This window comes from Abramis brama (genome assembly GCF_963993115.1).
Source record: "Abramis brama genome assembly, chromosome: 16".
NCBI classification, from domain to species: Eukaryota; Metazoa; Chordata; class Actinopteri; order Cypriniformes; family Leuciscidae; genus Abramis; species Abramis brama.
Window position 1 is genome coordinate 5,237,069 of NC_139978.1, and position 18,138 is coordinate 5,255,206.

The following is an 18,138-nucleotide window of genomic DNA, read 5'->3' on the forward strand; positions in this document are numbered from 1 at the left end:
ATCGGGCCCCTCGTTCCCATCCACAACAGAGGAAACTCTTGGGGTCGACACCAGTCTTCTCCCCTACTATCTCCTGCCACACACACACACACACACATCCCTACACTGAATCCTGGGCTAAAGAGAAACAGAAGGCCACCATTATTACTCTCTTTAGTTGGCCGTGTGTTATCCCACTACAGGAGTCCAGGCCAAGATATAAACACACACAGATCTACATATTAAGTCATAAAAAGTATTGTGAACATTACAGCGGCTTCCAGCAAAGATGCCTCGGTCCAGTAAAGCTCCCTAGATCTGTCTCTGATCATTACCAGTGCTTTAAACAACATTTTGCATTGATTCGACATAAAATGCTACATTCTTAAAACTAAAAACATATGTTTTGTGAAGAAAAAAAAAAAAACTTGAAAGATTTAGAGATTTCCATAGTGACATTTTCAATAAATTGACCAATCAATCAATATTTAACACATACAATTTGGTCATTTTTAAAACATAAGATATGTTTTAAATATGTTTTACAAACAAATGAATAAATCAATATTTTTAACATCTGGTCATTTTTTTAAATGTAATATTTCCATAATAGTCCAATGGAATTTGATTAAATTGTGAAACAGAAGTGGCAGAAGGCTGTGATATTATGGGTAAAGAAAAAAACTTTTCAGAGATGGAGAACAATATATATTTGGATTAAAGATTACGACAGTAAAGAGAAAAAATAAACTTTTTCAACAACTACTTTATTTTAACAGGTTGAATCACACACAATAGAACAGGGACATGTATTAACGGTGTTAATATGGTCATTTTCTATTGAATTTTGGTAATATCAGGCCATGAGTGAATGAGCCAAATTTGTAATCATTATGTTCACAACTTATAATAATTGCTTAAATGAGCTCATTGTTTCTGGCTAAATGAATACATGATGTTAGCTAACCGCATGATCTATATTATCTTAGAACTGTACATTTCAGACATATGGACATTACTTTAACACCTCTGATAACAGATCATGCTAAACTGAAACTATACATGTATTGTGAAAAGCGCCATACAAATAAATGTAAATTGAACTGAATAGAATTGATAGTTTCAGTATTTCTGAACTACTAGAAAAAAGGTTCAGCGGTGTTCAGTGTAGGACTCTAGGGTTCTTGACTCAATTTTAAAGAACGCTTTATGCCAAAAAGGTTCTATTATATAAGGAGAAATGTCTTAAACGATTGCATAATACTTTCACGTTAAACGGATTATTTCCATTTATTCTAGTGATAATGTTTACAAGCATTTACATCTACAAGCTGCTTTATTCATACAATTTAATTCAAATGAAAAAATAATTAAAACGAAATTCATGGTGGTTCATGATGGTTGTCGTTGACTTTGGTGTTTCCGAGAGCACTGGGAATTAGGGCTGGGAGAAAAAAAATCGATTCACCTAGCTATCACAAATTATTATTTTTTATTTGAAAATAATTTTTTTTTATTCTAGAATCGATATTAATTCAAATTCAATTGCTTTATTTTTGTCCTTGCTTATAAACGAGGACGAGTTTGACAGAAGTTAGCCACTTTCGTTCCAACAGAGGATGAAATGTGTCGTCATCTATGAGTGTTTAGTGACGTAATATCCCTATGAAGGAAGAGACGTGAGACTGAATGCATTGAAAAGCCCCTGCACTACTCATATATATGTATATAATACAGTAGAGCTGCGCGATTAATCTTTAAAAGACTGTGATCTCGATTCAAACACACACGCGATTTTCCGATTCGTCTGCCTATTAAATCTTTGATAAAATAATATCACAACATTTAAATGTTGGCGCTGACCCGGAGAGAGTCGTCATGAAACAGCTTCACAAACAGTCTTTTCAACCTCATAGCATCATTATTTCTGTGATGCAATAGTTCAAATGATCATAGAAGTACTTGGATAAAAGTTTAAAGTTCAAATATGAACACTGATGTCTACAGTAGCGATCAAAATCAGCTTTTGATAGAAACTTGGCGCTTAGAATAACGCATTTATCGATTACATTGTTTCGCCAGTAGGTGGCGACAAGTGACTGTTAAAAAATGTATTTGTTATTGAATCATTTATTAAAGAGTATGTAGTGCTGTATGATGCTTCTGAATAAAACTCAGAAAGATGTGTTTGTACAGTCAATGTGTATGATTTAGCTTTTCCCGATGATCTAGTGTAAAAAAAATTGCAATATCAAATCACAATACTTGTAGAATTAAAAAAATAAAAAAAAATAAAAATAATATCGCAATATATATCGGATCGGCACCCAAGTATCGTGATAGTATCGAATCGGGAGATAGGTGTATCATCCCAGCCCTACTAGGAACGTGTCCAGACAAGATGAGCAAAACCTTCACCACCCAACATCACCAGTTCACTCCCATCTTCAACTAAAATTATTTATTTTCTCCCTTTTTGGGGCTTTTCAGACATTTTTTCAACAGCTCAGCCCGAAAAACACAATTCCTGTCTCTGTTTCATGCTGGCATCCGGTACGTTCAGCACTTCAGCTCTATATAAACACTGGTCCCGCTGTGGTCAGACCCTGGCCCACTAAACCTGTCCTCGAGTTGGCTCGCAGCGAGAGAGAAGGGAAAACCTGTGGTGCTGGTCAGCAGAACTCCGCTCTGAAACACAAGGCTGCTTACATGCGGAAAACTGCTCTGGGCGGACTGAGAAAGTGGAGCGTTTCTGCGCTGCAATCCTGTAGTGAGTGTTTACAATGACATGGGACTGGAAACACACACATAAACTCAATTTGCCAATTACCTTTTACAGTCCACTTCAGGCGCTGTGCTAATGTGATGCAGGTGCCCTTAAAACAAGACAGACCTGGCATGAAATCGAGAGCGAAGGAGGAGCGTCGCAAACACTGCGTTGAGACAATTTAAACATGATCTTAACACGTTATCAAATACCTTGAGGAAAAATCTAGCAATATACAATAGCCACTGTTTCTATTACACAACTAAAACATTATAAAATGGAGTTTTGGCTTTAAAATCGGATGCATTTATACACAGTTACACAAACTATATTAACAAGGTAGAAAAACTGTTAATTATGATTATAATTATACATTTTTGCATTATTTTACATTATATTATATCTTGGCTCTGTAAAGCAAGCTTGAATTTTACAATATAATACATAAAAACAAATGAATTTACTACTGAAATTATTATTATTATTATTATTATTATTATTATCACAAATGTAATTTACTAAATATCTGTTACACAAACTATATTACATGGTCTAGGAATTGTTTGTAGTGATTAAGTTTTTTATTTTAAATTATATACATATATATTATATTATATTTTATATTTTGGCTCTGTAAAGCAAACTTGAGTTTAAAATCTACATAAAACATAAAATCAAATATATTTACTATAGTTATTAAATAACTAAATAACTAAATACATAAATAAATAAATATATTTACAACTACACACAACTATATTCCATATGTTATATTATGTTGTATTATAATATAATATAATAATACAACATAATATAACATTATATTATGGCTCTGTAAAGCCAGCATATCTACTCTACTATATAAAAACAAATCTATTTACTACGGTTATTTATCATCATCATCATCATCATCATCATCATAAATGTAATCATTTACTGAATATACGTTACATAAATTATCACAAGGTGAAAAAATGTATAGTGATAATATACTTTTTTATATTATAATAAACCATATTATAGATTATGTTGTATTATATTATATTATGGCTCTGTAAAGAGAGCCTGTGTTTTAATATCTACTTAATAAAATCAAATGTATTTACAACTGTTATTATTTATCATCATCATTACTACAAATATAAAAACCTTTCGCTGACGTTGCGTTCAGTTTCTACACAGATTTTTTGAGATGTCAAACTCAAATTTGGAACACAACTTATTTAGATTTTCTAGCCGTTTTAGAGTTCAACTTGTTTCATAAAATATATATTTTATATAAAATAATGTTCATAAACTTAAACCTATATAACTTTTTTTTTTAAATTTTATTTACTTATTATTATTTATTTTTTTACTTCAGCAATAATCTGCCAAGGGTCTTCTTTAAAATGAGACCAAACTTAAGTCTGTGCTCTTTCACATTTTTATGACAGTTTTTTGACACGGACATTTTTGTCCACTTTGTACCTGTGCAACTGTTCTTAATTGATGCACAAGGGTTAAAGAGACTCTACATTGTGCCTAAAGCTGTAGCTGCAGTGTCTCCCCGGTTCCTCATCCCACATCGAGTCTCTCAGCTTCAAAACTAGGCCTCTCGTAATAAACCATCATCCTCCAGCTATCTGATCCACTTCTCTCTCCTCTCGCCGAACATCAGTCGAGCGCTCTCCTAATGAGAACACAGATGCCACAAAAGGTGGTGGAGAACGTCCCAGAGAAAAGCCAACACGGGCCCTTTGGTTTGGGGAACAGAGAGAATACGGCATGTGCTCCAGGGCCCGCGAGGTGCCAGCGCCAGGGTCCAATTGTTGGGCTCTCTCATGGACTTTCTTTGTCAGCTCGGGAGACGAGGCAGCGCTGCCAGGGATGCTGGGAGGCAGATGTGAGGGACGTTTGTTACTGAGGGAAAGCGGATCGTCTGCCAACGGCACCCAAATAGACCCGGCCTGACAAACTCTCAGCGCCGCTGTCGAGGTAATGAGGGGATGACACGCTTTCACTCGCTCCAGAGAGATCTGTGCCGAAAGTTTTTAGGCTAAAAAGTTCAGTCTAAATGCATGGAGTCTGTTTTATCATCACCCTTTAGTCATTTTAGCTTCTTAATGCACACATTTTTCATTTTTATAATATATGACAATAGTGGCCAGGTATGATTACTTAAATAGCACACTTTTATACACGATGGCAATGCAAAGTTTTATGCTACTCTGAACAATGCCTGAACTTCGTATTTTGAGCACTTCTTGCATTGTTTTTGCCTCTTCACAATGACTCGCTTAAATCGCTTTGGACAAAAGCGTCTGCTAAATGACTACATGTAAATGTAAGTGCTTTACATAAAAATGACTTTAAAAAGGTACATAAGAGAAAAATAAAGATTTCAAATATAAGAGAAAACATTTTTAAATGTTTATAATACATGACAAACAGCACAATTTCATACACAATGGCAATGCAAAGTGCTTTACATAAATATGACTAAAAATGACTAAAAATAGGAGAGAAACCATTTAGTTTCAGTTTCAGCATTCAGTTATTTTTTGTTGTCTGTTTTATCATCTGTTTTATCTGTCTGATAAAAAGTCTGTTTTATCATCACCCTTTAATAATTTGGTAACATTTCACAATAAAGTTAATTAGTTAACATTAGATAATGTATTAACTAACATGAACTAACCATGAGCAATACATTTTTTACTGTATTTATTAATCTTTGTTAATGTTAGTTAATAAAAATCCAGCTGTTCATTGTTTGTTCATGTTAGTTCACAGTGCATTAACCTGTTAACCGTTGCCAGAGCGCGGACGCACTGAAGCGGTTTTATTTATATATAGTTCAAAGTTACTATCAGATTTAATGTTATACCTTGACAAACTATACATCATTAAAAAGATATAAGACTCAAGTTTCAGAATTTGACCACTATTGTATTCTGAGAAACTTATAGCGACAGTTATTTCTTAATTTGTGTCAGGAGTTATGAAATGAAAAAATTAGTCGATACCTTTGATATGAATTATGCGCGTCAGCCGCTTTCATTCATAAAAAAACTCCCGTGCCGTCGTCATGACAGCGATACACAAAACAACGTGCCTCAGGGCTTTAGCTCAAAAATGTGCAGATTTGGAGAAATATTGATATATTCTCATAGGTTTACATCAGATTTCTATAGACAGGAATAATATTTATTGAATTTATACCCAAATGCGTCGATGTAATCATTATGAGCGTTTGCATAACTCTGATACTGTGTTTTCAATTCATACCAATAGCCTGAGGGCGCCCTCGCCGCCCTGTGCACAGTATTAGTCCATATATAGAACATGAAGAAGAGCCATGATCATGTGACATTCCAGGAAGCCTCGAACACACACAAAGCTAACGAGAGATCGCGCTATAACTATGGCTGTAACATGCAGTTTTGAAGACAATAAACATGTTTGCTATGATATTTGAGTTACCTGTGTTTTTCAATCCATGCCAGGTATTTCCATAATAATAGATTATATTTATAATGTAATGCTAATCTATATAGAATCGTTGTGCAGAACACTATCCAATAGTATATTTTCTGTCTGATTTTTTATCTGAAGCCAAATTAGATCACAAAAAATTATTTAAAATACTCGATTTGCTTTATAAAGTAAGTTTATAAGCACAAACATGGTTTTAATCTCATAAATTGTCGTGTATTGATGGTGTGCTAAGCTAACATGCTAGCTAGCCCTAGGTGCACCTGCCAGGCTGCCACCTAGAAGTTATATTTTTATTATTTTTTGAATGCTTACTGAAATGTTTCTTTATTCAAGAAATGCATTTGATACAGTTTAAAATGTAAGGGTGAACTTTAAGAAAAGAAATTAGTGACTGAAACCATATGAATAGCCTGTGAATAGCCAGTCGTTAGTAACTATAATGCAGACAAAAGAAATGCATATTTAGAGCCATAACCGGGCTGGAGAGGTGTGAATGTGTGCAGGGGGAGACTGAGACTGAATGGGGCTCGTTTGCACCACAAAACAATAAAGACAATATACTGGATAGATGGTTAGAAGATGACAATAAACATCAGTAGCATTTTAGCGTCAAATCAAAATAAAGTCACATGACATGGTCTTGAAAAACATTTCACTAAATACAGAGTTTTGGACTTATTATCTTAAGATTTTAAACATAAAATGTTTAGACATGTGGCATTAGCTGTAGTGCATTTCTAGATTGCTCCAGTGCCAACTTCAATTTTTTTTTCATGAGGATGTTTCATAAAAAATAATTTCTAATAACTTTACAAAACTTTGAAGCTATTTATAACAATTTTTGTCATTATGACAATAATTAATTCTACATTTACAATAAACTGCCAGGTGTCAGCTTTCAAATGAGATCATACTTGTGCTTTTAGTACAAAGGGTTCATGAACTGTATCTGTTTCAGTTTGGGTATGTCATTTCTTGGGATTTTTCAAAAGTGGGGTTGCAGCTTAACAGGTTAACTAATGTTAACAAATACAACCTTTGATTTTAATAACGTATTAGTAAATGTTGAAATTAATATTAACTAAGATTAATAAATGCTATAGAAGTATTGTTCATTCTTAGTTCATGTTAACCAATGTTAACTAATGAACCTTATTGTAAAGTGTTACCAATAATTTTAGCTTCTTTTAATTTTTATAATATATGACAATAGTGGCTAGTAAGTTTATTTAAATAGCACACTTTAATAAACAATGGCAATGCAAAGTGCTTTCCATAAAAATGACTTTAAAAAGGTACATAAGAGCAAAATAAAGATTTCAAATATGAGAGAAAACATTTAGCTGGTTTTACAGTGTTTTGTAAACAGCATTTTAGTGATGTCAAACCATAAGCAGATTCACTATCATTCAAAAGTTCGGCAGATAGTCAGGAGGATTTTTTATTTTATTTTTTCAAAGGAATTAATACTTTTTCATTCATCAAGGATTCATTAAATTGATCTAAAGTGGCAGTTAAGACTTTTATAATGTTACAAAAGGTTTCTATTTCGAATATGCTGTTCTTTAGAACTTTATATTTATCAAAGACTTAAACAGAAAACTATTTTCAACACAGATAATAATCATAAATGTTTCTTGAGCATCAAATCATCATATTAGAATTATTTCTGAAGGATCATGTGACACTGAAGACTGGAGTAATGATGCTGAAAATTCAGCTTTGATCACAGGAATACATTACATTTTACTATATATTAACATAGAAAAGTTATTAAAAAGTTACTTTAGATTAAAATAATATTTACTGTATTTTGTATTAAATAAATGGCGCCCTGGTGAGCAGTAGAGACCCCAAACCTTTGAACAGTAGTGGAAATAGATGTTTATCAAAATAAAAAATTCTAGAGAACCACGTAATAATGCCAAGTAACCACCGTTTAATGGTATAATTATATTATTAGACCTCAAAAATAAGCATCATTGTATTCTGCACAGAAAGTGATCCTACTCATCAGCACAGTTGAACCCAGCGTGTGGCCCGTACTTATTCAGGACCCCTGATGAACCCAATGGGCCTCCCTGTGGCCGGTGTGTTAAAGTGTTAATCACATCTCTCAATCTTACACACACACACACACACACAGACACTCCTGCCCCACACGAAGGCCTATTGTCAGGACATGCCATCAGCTTAATACGAGTCATTTACACCTACTCTTAGTCCAACCTGACCACACAATCGGTGCCTGTTTCAAACCGGGCTCCTTTGTTTAAGTGTGTTGTGGGTAATTAAACGATTATGTAATCATTCTTAAGCAAACAAGATACAATCATGCTAATTGGAAGGAGAGATTAACTATCAGTGAAACTAGGCGGCACTGAAGCGGCACACAAAGCTTTGTCAGATTTTGAGGAATGCAACCAAACTTCAGAGATTAATCTTGAGCAATGATAGCGATTTGGGTAAACAGAGACTAGTGTTAAACGAGCACTTGCTGGCACGCCAGGTACAGGGTTAATGATAAGTTCACCGGTCGGATGCCGATAGATCCACATCCCAGAGCGTTTTCCCTGGATCCCGCAGGTAAACTCTGCCACATTAGTGAGTCCGCTCAGCATGCAGGTGTGCTTGTTTTGGCCGTGCGAGTTGTTTACCAGCGTGGCTAGACGAAACATTTCAATCAGGCTATTTATGTGTACTTTCCACACCATAACACTGTCTAAGGACACTTTTCTACTCGGTCCGACTGGTTTTCATATGGCACTTTCTGGGTCTGTAGAACCATATGATTTTTACTGTATATTACGGGATGTCACAGAATTTGGCTAAATAATAGATGAATAAATCAAAAGAAAGGACATGTTGATTCAAAACTAGTTGATTTTAACCTTCAATATAATAGCAATGTAGCACCAACTGACTCCCATGTATAGTTTACAGCATTAGTTGAGATTTTTTTTTTTCTTGAGAAAATTTGCCATGTACTGGACCTGATATATATCCAAAATAATCAATTCGATATCAAATTGAAATATCATCGAATCGCAAGCTTGTGATCGAATTGTGAAATTTGTGTCAATACCCAGCCCTAATATGGACTAGTTTCTGAATATTAAAGTGCATAAAGACTGCCACTGATATCTGAAGTCTGCATGTTCTGCGTGTCTCAGTTTGGTCAACTACACACACGTGGTGTTTTCAGTGTCTGCAGTCGCACATGAACACATGAACGCATGAACGCATGAACGCATGAACTTCAGCTCCAGAGCTATTCTGAGTGTCACTTCACTAGCATTTCACCATTTCATTTCATACACACAGAAACTCAAGCCGTCAAAATAAAAGTTTGGTTTAAATTGAAGATATTGTATCGTTACAATATCTTCAATATAAACCAAACTTTTATTTTTATTTTATAATAATTTATAATATTTTTATATTCTTATAATATTTGTATATTACTATTGAACTGTGGAATGTACCTCTCAAAGTAATAATAATAGCAATATTAACAGTTTATTTAAACCGTATGAAAGGAATATAAAAAAATGTTGTCCATATTTTAAATTATACAGCACTGTTTTGTGTCTCTGAGCAACACACAGCGGTGTTTCGTTACTGAACGAATCAACTTTTTGAACGAACTTAAACTTTTTGAACAAACTTAATTGAATTTTTAAAGCATCTTTTTATTTTTTAAATCATTTCAAACAACAATATTCAACATTTAATGTTTAAAACATCAAAATATTATTCATGCATTTGTAACTGCAGGTTTAAATGCATTCATGTCGCCTCTGAGCTGCATTAAATATCAAAAACTTTAGGAGTCAGCTGTCCACGGCAGTCCAAGATACCAGCACAAAAACACACTCGGCAAAATAGTCTAATTATCGTTATCAATAAAATATTGAGATATATTTTTGGCAATATCACACACCCATAATGAGCACCATACGCCTCACTTTTTACCATTTCCTTCCTGTCCTTTTATGCATGAATGAATCAAATCCACGCAGAACGCTAAAGCTAGTCAACTTACAATTATAGACTCCAAGTGTTTGGCTTGAGGTCACCATCCACAGGCGTATCTGAAGTATGTCTCTAGCACTAGCGTAATGGCTGAAGTCTGAAGTATCCCTGAATCTTTTGGACCGGGTGAAGTTAAGTGACTTTGACAAGAGCTCTGCCGCTCGCATCGGGCGTCTATTGTGACCTGCGCGCCCTCCTTGCACTTCCATTCACTGCCTGAAAACACTAAAAACCATGTCAAAGGTCAACCTGCCACATTTCCATGGCAACATGGCCCTATAACGGGCCTCTTAACACGCTCTTGTGCACAAAAGAACTATTAGTAAGGAAGGACGGACGGAGATGCATGTGAGTTTCTATGAGTGCAAGGGAAGCATAGAGACAGGGCAAAGGGTTAACCCGAACAATTGAGAGATCCCAAGGTCTGACCGGGACTGATGGATGGATTCGGCTTTTACGGTAACTAGCAGTCCATCAAAAGGGGCCGGGACAGCATGGAGAGCACATTTCCCACTCTATTGAAGACCACTCGTGTTTATTATAGCTATGAAGCAACACAACGATCATTGAGAACATGCTTCATTCATTCATCTGTACACTTTAGCATGGAAATAAGAAGTTACAGTATCTAGTGCTGTGCAACAATTAATCGCATTGTGTACCAGCCAGTGTGTACGGTGTATAATTATTTTGTATATATAAATACACATGCATGTATATATTTGAGAAATATTTGCATGTCGTATATATAACTTCATATAATATATATGAATGAATATATTTAAGAAAAATGTGTTATTTATATATAAAATATTTATATGCACGTGTGTATTTACAAAATAATAAGACACAGTACACACACATATAGTATGTAAACACAAACTTGTATTTTAGATGCGATTAATCGTTGCACAGCATTAAATCCTCAACAAAACGATTAATTTTTTAGTAAACATGTGAAAAGTGCCACGGCTTGAAACGGCTTCGAAACCATTTCCACTCAGAATTTGTTAGTAAATTTCACAAATAATCACAAAGAAATGGTGAGTAACACTGTAAAACTGAAATGTAAATATTGAAGCAGAAAGACTCCAATAATCTGTTTTTCTTCAAAACTTGGACAAATAAAATGTAACAGTGTACTAAAGTTTAAACCAGATGCATCTCTTACTTGAGTAAGTGCGTTAAAAACATTGCAACATTCACAAAAATATCACATCATTAAACTGTCTGCCAAATCATCATGAATGCATTGTGAATATTCACTAAACTGGCAAGTTCTGGTAGTTATTTGCATGAGTTATATATCTAACATTATTTCATAATGGCTGCAAACTTGGATAACTAATTCTGATATTAATGCTCATGTTATCATATTAAAAATGTTGTTTCAGCGGCCTTGCTTATTCATATTAAAGTGTCCTTATCGCATGGTTGTGTCAAGGAGGAAATGTAGCTTTGATTCGATCCTCTAGCAGTGAATCAGAAGAGACTGTAAAGATTAAATTTTTTAAAAAGGATAACAGCATAGTTTGAATATGAATTTGCCATAGAAGGTCTTTTATTCACGCCACACTCGTAGAAAGACAGACAGAGCTGATGGAGTCGAGCGCTATGGAATAATTGAGCTATTGTATTCAAGAACACAACGCAAGGTCAATCGAAACCGTACGCATAATCAGAAGCACAAGAAAATAATCGGGGCATCTGGCGAGAGCTGGCGCTCTGTCAGCGCTGAGGGCAGGCGGCCATATTGTTTAAGTCAATTACCAGTGTGTGCGGAGATGTTTCAGTACCTGCTGGCATATCTCGTTACAGATTCTTCTACAAATGCTAAGCTCACGAGAAGGGCCACATTTTAACCCTTCAGGCTGATGGATAAAGACCATTAAACTATACCGATAGCTCTTGGGGAGGCTCTAGCTTGAGGAACGGGTGACCGATTGAGTCAGCTGAGGTGTGTGTGTGTGTGTGTGTACACTAGCTATGAGGCCGAGTCTACTTCTAAAGGCTGATACATGTATGTGAATACAAACACTTTCAGCTCAATTTACATTTCAATACGTGTCAGAATGCAATTCATAACACAACGCATGTATGAATAGCATTCTCAGTGCGTATGAACAATATGTCGGCATCGGGCAATAATCATATCGGATTTCATCAGTAAATTAGGCTGATATATTTAAGCTAGGGATGCACAATATTATCAGGACAACGTCTGAATCGGCCAATAAAGGCTTAATGTAATAATCGGCCTTGAGGATCAGATAATGTATTGATTATGAAGATTTAATATCTTGCGTGTTTGTGCTGGAAGAGAACTTTTGCAAGATATGTATATCGGTATCGGCAAAAACAAAATATCGGCAAAAATCCAATATCGTACAATCCTAATTTAAGACGTTAAATTATATGCAGATGAACACGGCGATCTACATAACGTCATTTCTTTTTATTAAATTCAAAATTAAATATTAAAATTAAATGTTTACTTCATGGCGGACATGCATTGTTTATTTTTTGCTAATTTTTGTGAAAGTTATATTTTAAGTTTCATAAATGAAAGTTGGCCAAAGGAAAATACAATGTGTTTGTTATAATGGTTCTGAGAAGTTAGCTGAGTTAACTTTGTTAGTTAAACATTTAAAGCTTTTTATGTAAATAACAACAGATCCAGGAAAACGGATCCATCACAGAAATGCAAAACTGAACGTTAAGAACATAAAACAGGGAAACACACTCGGCGTGCGCTGGCTACGTATATCTGAACACTAGACTAGAGAACAATTCTGCTATAAAATCTGTAGCCTAATTTACTGTCTGACAAACTCTGTCCAGATGTGGCCGGACGAGGCGTTGTAACTTAACGGGGTTCATTCTACACGCCTGCTCAGTCGGCAACACAAACTATACAAGTTTATTAAGCTTACGCAGACTTAAGTTTGAAAAATGATTTTAAGAAACTTGCGTTTCTAAGGCTGAAAAAAATAAAATAAATATTTGTTCGAGTGTAAATCTGATCGTGGAGCTCCTCAATAAGGGCTTGTGTTACGAGAGGCTGAACACACACTGCTACCATTTAAACTGGCCTTTTCACTGCTACGACACATCATTTTAGAGAGAGAGAGAGAGAGAGAGAGAGAGAGAGAGAGAGAGAGAGAGAGAGAGAGAGAGAGAGAGAGAGAGAGAGAGAGAGAGAGAGAGAGAGAGAGAGAGAGAGAGAGATGGTGGAAGGAACAGACAGGACTAAATTAAACACATTTGTTTCTGCTCAAACATACCACAATTTATGAAAACAGAGCACGGATTGTGTTCGTTCTTAAGCCCCACTGACACACACACACACACACACAGCTGTCTATAGAGGGCTGAATGTATGTTGGGCTCCGCAAGAAGAAGCATATAGAAACAGGTCCAGACCTCCTGTGTGTTCGGACTGAGCTTTACAAACTAATACAGGCTCTACACAGCCTTCTTCACCATAAAACACACACACACACACACACACACACACACACACAGCAGGGAAGCTCCGACTGACTCAAGCGCCGCAAAAACATGTGTACTTGCAGGCACGCACATAAAGTCGTGACAGAGAGGCAAACTATGTGCACAAATAGGACAATAGTATAATTTACTCTTTTTAAACCCATGTCTGTCTGTCTCCCACTGAACTCAAAAAGAGACGTTTAGCTAAATGTCCAAGCTGCCCTTTTCCCATATAATGAAAGTGAATGGGGACTATGACTGTCAAGCAATGTTTTCAGTAAATAATTTAACCCTATAAAGCCTAATGTTCTACATGTTTAATGCCCCTAAATTATCAACATGATCAAAACTTTGCAGCAAAACCACAATCTACTACATGCCTTCTGTAATCTTATTGATCGTTTTTTAGCTTTTAGCTATTAGCTATAGCTGCATAATGTTAGCTACACTTTTTTTTAGCAAGCAAAAGACCTTTTATTATAATTGTAAAAACATGCACCTTCAGCTTGTGGTTCACGTCTTTATTCTGTGAAATGATGAACACTTAGTGGACTGAAGAAACTTGTGTTTGATTATCCAGACATCTTTTAAGTTTGAGGCAGGTTTATTTGTTCATCTCTCAATCATCACTGCATTGCTTTGATCATAAATCTAAGCATTTAAATATCATCTTACTGAGACATATTACAGGCAGATATCGAGTGACAGCTGAAATGTTATGCATTTTATGCAAGTAGTGTGTTATACTTGGGGTCGGGTATCACCTGAATTTTAGCAATTCCAATTCTTATTGATTCCCAGTTTCGATTTCAATATGGTTAAAAAACATTAAGTCAAACATTTAGACATCAAACATATCTATTCTGTGTCTTTTTGCAACGCATTCTGTTGCAGCCCAATACCATGAACAAAAATCAGCAGCCTAAAGAACAAATAACTAATAAACTAGACAGTCAGTAATACAATAAGCAAATTAGCAATAACACAAATAATAATACAACTTAAAGTTCAGAAATTGAAATCGAATGTAAAATAACACTGCATAGTTTCTTTTTATAAATAAAATATAGATTAATCCTTAGAGTTACAAAATGTATTCAGTCAGCGAGTGATTTTCTTCAGGAATATTAGGCTGTCGTCACTTTAGAGCGAATGCACTGATCCAATATACTGATACACACGCTTTTCTTTCTCAACTGTTTACACTCACTTAAGACATTACCGACTGTGTTTAACGATACATATCATCGCGATATCTTGATAATAACGATGTATCATTACACCCCTACTAGCTAAACTGTTATAAAGATATTGATTTAGAATGAGAATCAAAAGCATCAGAATTTCACTTTACTTTTTGGCCATATAAATATTTGCACCAAATTCCATATTTTTGCTCAGTTTGGATAAAATGTAGGTGTTTTTTCCCTCCTTGAGTTCAATATTCTCAATATATCATACTTTATGAGCCATAAAAGCCTGACGCATCGAATATGACACTCGACAAAAAACATTTTTTATATTTTATCTTCAACAGGTTCAATAAACTGTTTGATTTTAAAAAGTAAGATTTTTCTGACTATTATTTCACATTTTAGGTTAAGTTTTAATCTGTTCCTCACAAAAAGCTATAATATAGCTTCATAAGACAACTTTTGAGTTGTTTAGAAACTCTAATATTTTTTCCCTTTTCCTTTTTGGACGTTGACACTTCCTGGTCCCCATCCACACAAGAGTAGCATTAGCGTCCCTCAAAACCAGTTTTTCTTCCACTGAAGAAAGAAAGAGAGTAAATGATGACAGAATTTTCAGTTTTTGGATGAACTACTCCTTTTGTTCCCCGCTGATCTCTTCATTCATGGGTAAGATAATCTTTATTCATAACGCCCAGGGCAAAATCCTTGGCTGTCAACACCAGCGGGCCTTCCTCAAAACACGCTCCATCATCCGTGTTGTTTTAGAGCAGAACAAACAGGAAAGCTAGCAACACAATGAGAAAAGCAAACAGCATCCAGTCCCACTGACTGCGTGAGGTTTTGATGAAGTCCACAGAGGGTCTACGTAGTCATGAGGTGGATCAGGGTCGAGGGTCCGAGGGGTCAGGGGTCAAAAACTCACCCTGAGACAAGGTAAAGGAGGGGAAGACAAACACACCCGGAATCGGCTTTTTGGAGAATTCGCCAGTTGCTAATGGAGCCAACTGTGTGCGTGACACTTTTGAGAAATTAGCTAGACACGTTAAACTAACAAGCTAACAAAGTCCATTGTTTTCATTCCCGACTGAAGACTTTGAATGGGATTAGAAGCCTAAAGTAAATGGAAATTCATTGTGTCGCAAGGTGGATTTGAATAGTGAGAATGTTATGAACACAAATGCTATTTTGGCTTTATTTTTTCATCATCGGAATCAAAATAAACGAGACGTTGAATCACAAAAGACATACCCATGCAATTAACTGTGTAAACGGCTAATAAATACATTTACGTCAACGCACAGGCGTCCTAATGTCTCGTAAAAGCCCCCGTCGTCAAGCAACTCTCTCAAAATCACTGCTCACGTGTTCATAACGTATTGGAAATGAGAATTTTTGAGGACTTTCCATGTAATTCAGCTAGCAGGGTGAAGTCATGTAAAGGTGGAATTTCCTTTTGTATAGAAAAGCAAGACTGAGTCACACTATTAAAATGAGGTGTGAACAATGGAGGAGGAATTAAGATGTCTAGAAGTTGATATACCTACATTTCCTCAACACCCTATTACAGAGACAATTACGTGCAAACTACGAGCTCGCAGGTATTTACACCAAACCCTTCCAGAGAGTCTGACTGAGAGGAACAGGGCCCGAAACACGACGCACTCACAGTAGAGGAACTGAGAAGAAGCAGAACACAAGAAAATCAAGCATTTATAGCATAATCCTGCATGATTTGGTCAATTTTGGACAAATACTGTCATTTAACATGACAAACATTTAATATCTTGTTTTGCTGTTGCTTGGATAAAGGTTAAAAGAAGAAAAGGCGCAAGATCAAATTGAAACCGACGGTCTCTTGATGACGAGGATGGACAAATAAAGTCTAGTTTTTCCCCATGCTCTGATCCCAGTACAAAGTTCACACTGGCTGGTGTTCACACTTGTTCTCTTTAATAATCATAATATTAAAGTATATAAAATGTAAATTATTACTACTCTACTTATTAGAAATAATTGATATTTTGTTTATTATTATTATTAGTAGTAGTAGTAGTAGTAGTAGTAGTAGTAGTAGATTTACATTATTTTATAATAATAATAATAATAATAATAATAATGTAATTTACAACTACTACTACAACAATTAAAAAAATTGTTTTAATAATTTACATGTTAAATATTTTTATTATTATTTGTAGTCGTAGATGATATATAGTTTTTATTATAATAATAATAATAATAATAATCATAATACTAAAACGTAATTTACTACTGCTACTACTACAAATAATACAAAATATTTTATTTTAATAATGATTTATGTTTTTAATTATTATTATTATTATTATTATTATTATTATTATTATTATTATTATTCGCAGTATTAGATTTATATTGTTTTATAATATCACTACTACTACTAATATTAATAATAATAATAATAATAATAATTAGCAGTTGTAGTAGTAATATTATATTAATTATAATCACATTGTATCTTTTATTATTAAATAACATTTTGTTTAGGGTAACAATTTACAATAAGGATTCATTAGTTAACTATATTAGTTAAACTAACAATGAAAAATACTTAGCATTTATTCATCTTAGTTAAATGTTAAATTTCAACATTTACTAATACATGATTAAAATCAAAAGTTGTATCTGTTCACATTAGTTGCATCATGCACTGTGAGCTAACATCACGTTTTATTAACTAACATTAACAAAGGTTAATAAAGGCTGTAAAAATATATCGTTCATTGTTAGCTCATGAGCTAGTGCTAACAAATGAGACCTTATTGTAAAATGACTGGCATATTTCTGGCCTAATTTCTTCAGTTTGCATGAATTTCTTAAATTTTTTGAGGGGAAAGTGTAGGAAAATCTTTAAGTTTCAGGCTCTACATGTGATTCATGACACTTTTACATGAAAATAGAGAAGAATTTGCCGTCATCTTGAAAGAAAGCTTCAGATAATGAACATGAGTTTATGTCATGATGTCTTTAGTTCTGGCTTTCACCCGTTTGGCTCTTTTACTTCGAGGTCAGACATTGTTTTGCACCCTTTTCAAACTTTACATGAATGCGCTTCACTCTATTTACGCAACCAATTACACAGACACTGTGACATAAACTTCTAAACCTCATTTAGACCAAAGATATACGCGCGATGAATGACAATAATGC

The 18,138-nt window shown here is 34.6% G+C and overlaps 1 protein-coding gene and 1 long non-coding RNA gene across 2 annotated transcripts in view; one reads left to right on the forward strand and one right to left on the reverse strand.

Moving 5' to 3' along the window:
• tcf7l1b (transcription factor 7 like 1b) overlaps window positions 1–18,138 on the reverse strand; it is an 83,356-nt gene that overhangs the window by 41,739 nt on the left and 23,479 nt on the right. The window lies entirely within an intron of this gene.
• LOC311066240 overlaps window positions 17,816–18,138 on the forward strand; it is a 1,673-nt gene continuing 1,350 nt past the window's right edge. Inside the window, exon 1 of the long non-coding RNA XR_014603041.1 lies at window positions 17,816–18,138. This exon is cut by the window's right edge and continues 544 nt beyond it. This is a non-coding gene — a long non-coding RNA (uncharacterized lncRNA).